Here is a 3,758-nt window from a genome sequence, read left to right as displayed (position 1 = left end):
AACTATAGCATCTTTATGAAGGTGCGCTTCTCAACACATAACAAAGAAACCCTTATAACCACTTCGTGAGCGTGGCTAAAGAGTTGTTATCCATTGCGGTGGCTCAATTGTTATAATTCTCGGCAGCTGACGGGAAAAACTCAGGTTCGATCCCGGTCACGGCGGTCGCATTTCGATAGAAGTGAAATGCTCGAGGCCCGTGTACAGCGCGATGTAAGTGCACGTTAAAAACCTCAGGTAGTCTAAATTATCCGCAACACCCTACTCCAGCGTCCGTCATAGTCTGATTCGGTTTGTGACATTAAATCCAATAAAACCATGAACATCTCCTGGATTATCAGATCCGCCTGTCGCTATATGTAGGAGGAATCTAGATGGTGTAACCCACAAGGATCAACTGTGAAGGTTCATAAATACGGCCGATAGAGAAGCTACCTCAGAACATAGCAAATAAATATTGCTTACCTTCGTTTTATGGCTCGAATCTGCTTTAATTTAAAAGGGTCTCGTCAAGGTCAAAAGCGCCCGACATTTTCCGGGGACGGCACTGTCCCCAGTGTTGCCGTCGCCTACTCTTTCATTAGGCTGTTATTAGAAAAAGAAAGGGAGATTTATGACAGCACTCCAGAGCCGAGCAACAAAAGAACTCGTCTTATTTCTGTAGTCTTAAACCACGAATTCAAGCAGTTGCATATTGTCAAGTCCCTACGCCGAACTAGAATGCTTCCTCGTTATAGGCGGAAATGGCTACTAGACGAGCTACAGTACAGTCGACGCTTACAGGCACAATTTACATTCTTCGGCTTTTCTAAAATGTATACATTTCTCTAAAAGAAGATAAGCCAACGCTAAAAATTACCGAAACGATAGCGACACAAAGTGCGGAGATGGTGTCGCTCTTTATTTATCTTCGCTTCTCATTTCTGTCCTTCATCTTCGTTACTCTAGACCCTCCCCCTCCCCAACCTCCTCCCCCTCAGTTCTAGGCGCCGCACAGAGCGGCGAGCGGTTCTCATCTCGCATTCAGGGCTCGACTTGATGGGCCGTCGGAGTGAGACCCCGCAGCAGGCAAGCAAGCGCAGGCGCTCCTTCTCACAGCGGTTTCCCAACACACGGCGACGAAACTAACGAGCTGAAGCTCCTCGCGAGGCGGCCACGGCTGCCTGGTGAAGAGGGAGAGGAGGAACACGAGAAAAGGGAGCCCCAGAAGACGATGGGTGCCGTGGGTGGGGCGGCCTGAGCAGCACAGCAGCGGGAACTCGGAGTCAGCAGCTCCAGGCACTTTACCTGGCATGCTCGAATGATTCTAGCCCTTCACTTAATTTTTTTTTGCTCCTAATTACCTGGCCCGCTTCATCGTCGTTGTCGCCGACGTTGCCTTCGTCGTCGTCGCAACTACATGGGCACTGCTAACACGGCTGCCGTAAGTCACCTCTCCGAAGAAGGAAATGAGGAAAGAAACAAAAAGACTAACAAAGAGGACTGATTCGTACAGAGAGACCGTGGTGATCAACGAAGTACTAATAAAAAGAGCAGAGTTCGCAAGCGGAACGAGAACAGCTATAAGAATGGAAAGAAGAGATCTCTGAAGCTCTGCGCGTATGCAACTCTGTCTCGCGGTGGGTGCGCACACGCGGAATGAGCTCCGTTATGCTCGCTTTGTGAGCGCGCGGGGCAGTAATTTGTTATTGTCTTGACGGAGCAAATAAAAGTCGCGTCCGTGCCCGACTCTGCCGGTGGCATTTCTGCGCGCAACGTCCTTTCGGTCCTTGCGTCTCGTTTTTCTCCGTGATGCTCTCTCGAAATACGACGAAAGCAGGCACGAAAGGATGTGAAGGAGACTAAAAGCGACGGATGTGCGCACGTAATCCCGGCAAGGTGAAAACAGACCCCCCCCCCCCCCCTCCCCACCCTCACCTCACCTGTCCCAGAAGCGCGCGTGCGAGACTTTTGCTGGTTGCGAAAATGAAAGCCGATTAGTTCCCTGACGGAGCCCGGGAAGGCGTTTTGTAATGGTAAGGAGATATGACTTCAAGAGCAGAAGAAGAGTGTCTTGCAAATGCAGACGATTGCCAAAGCGCGGACGGAAGCAACTCGTTGGCCAGAGCCACACAATGTTTTCTTTTTCTGCACCTGTTAACTGGATCTGTGTTGAGATGTTAAGAGCGTAATAGGCATTCGTGTGCACGATTTTAATCATTGCGGTGAAATATTACAAAGAAATTACAGATACATATCAATAAACAAAAAATAAAAAAGCCTCTATAGGATCTGGCGAAGCTGTTGCAGCATTACGCTTCTGTAGTTGAGTACGTCAGCATGTGACTTGCTGCGTTAGCTGTTCTTACGCTCCTTAAAGCCTTTTCGGTGCCCCAATTTGCTTTAGTTAGTGCTGCGAAACGATGAAAAAATTAGAGGGAACAATTAAGCTCCGCCTTGAAGGTATGACGCGATAGGGTTAATAGGTTGACGCCCATCTATGCGAATTGGTCATTCTCTACTTCATTGATTCATTGATCCCTGGAGTTCTAATACCACTCCTGACGCAGTAGTGAAACCGTTAAGCGATGCGCGACTGCTCTGCGATTGCAGGTGCTGCCCCCTGTGGGGCTTGTGCGACCAAGGTTGCTCTTTCCGAACAACCTTCGAGACCAAACACTAATTTAACAGCCACCTGCCACGGTGGGCGGTTTGCTCACAATCCTGTAAGGAGGTTGTGATGACGCCACAAGGTCATGTGACCTAGGTGACACACACACAGGTTGTATCGCCGAGGATTTTCCTCTCACCGGATATTCTTCAGAACTGGAGCATTAATGCTATAGTTTTAATACTTCAGAGACATCATGGTTGCGCCATCTACGTCGCTGATAATGCACCGCTAACGATCTTCGTGAAGGAAAATGCTATCAGCGCGTCTGCATAATGCGAGCATTGACTTATGTAGATAAGTGTCAGCGAGTAAAAGGGTGCAATCCTTGAGCCTCAATACGAACAGCCTCGGTGGAGTTCTGTTTTACGGCTTTGGGGACCATGTCTTGGAATTTCTACTTTCCTATTTGATCCTGTAGATAAGGAATCAAAATATAAACTCGAAACTGCATAGAAGGGGATACAAAAAGTCCCTGGGCGTGTTTTCTTTTTCGTAGCAATGCTATCTGTGCGCGCATCAAACGACTTTGCAAGTATATACTTGTTGCCCTCATTCATCTCATGAGCCCGACATCGAAAAGGCGGGGGCAGAGCAGATTTTTCAGCGAAAAGATAGAAAGCCTATTTTGGGGTCTTCGCCGGCGGACCGTTTTCGAAGAAGCCAAAGGAGACCAATAACAGTCTTGGGGCCATCGACCGGTATTCGAAGAGATACCGCTGAGTGCAATAAAAGAGTCAGGCTTACCAAACTGGGTACATCCACACAGAGTTGAAAGCAAACGCGTCTATCTGACGGTTTTCGTGAAGCGCTTGCGCGGGTCGATTTACGTATGCGTCGTTTTCAAAGCACTAGAACATGCTCGGAAGTGTGTCTAAAGCCAGAATTATTCCAAATCCAACCACTGTGCAAGGCAAGAGCCTGCGTGGTTGCACGAGTAAAATTGCAACATGCCTTATGCGCGGTGCTCGGGCGCTAGTGCAAAAGCAGTGCTACTCTTCCTTCTTGAAGTATTTCTCTTTTTCGTAACTGTACTGGTGTGCTGCCGTGCGCTCGAACTAGTAATGTCTTCGAGTAGGTTGACCTGAAATCAACCCGGAATTTTTGT

The sequence above is a fragment of the Amblyomma americanum genome, chromosome 3 (genome assembly GCF_052857255.1).
Source record: "Amblyomma americanum isolate KBUSLIRL-KWMA chromosome 3, ASM5285725v1, whole genome shotgun sequence".
In the NCBI taxonomy this organism is placed as follows: Eukaryota; Metazoa; Arthropoda; class Arachnida; order Ixodida; family Ixodidae; genus Amblyomma; species Amblyomma americanum.
This window is presented reverse-complemented; position numbering follows the sequence as displayed.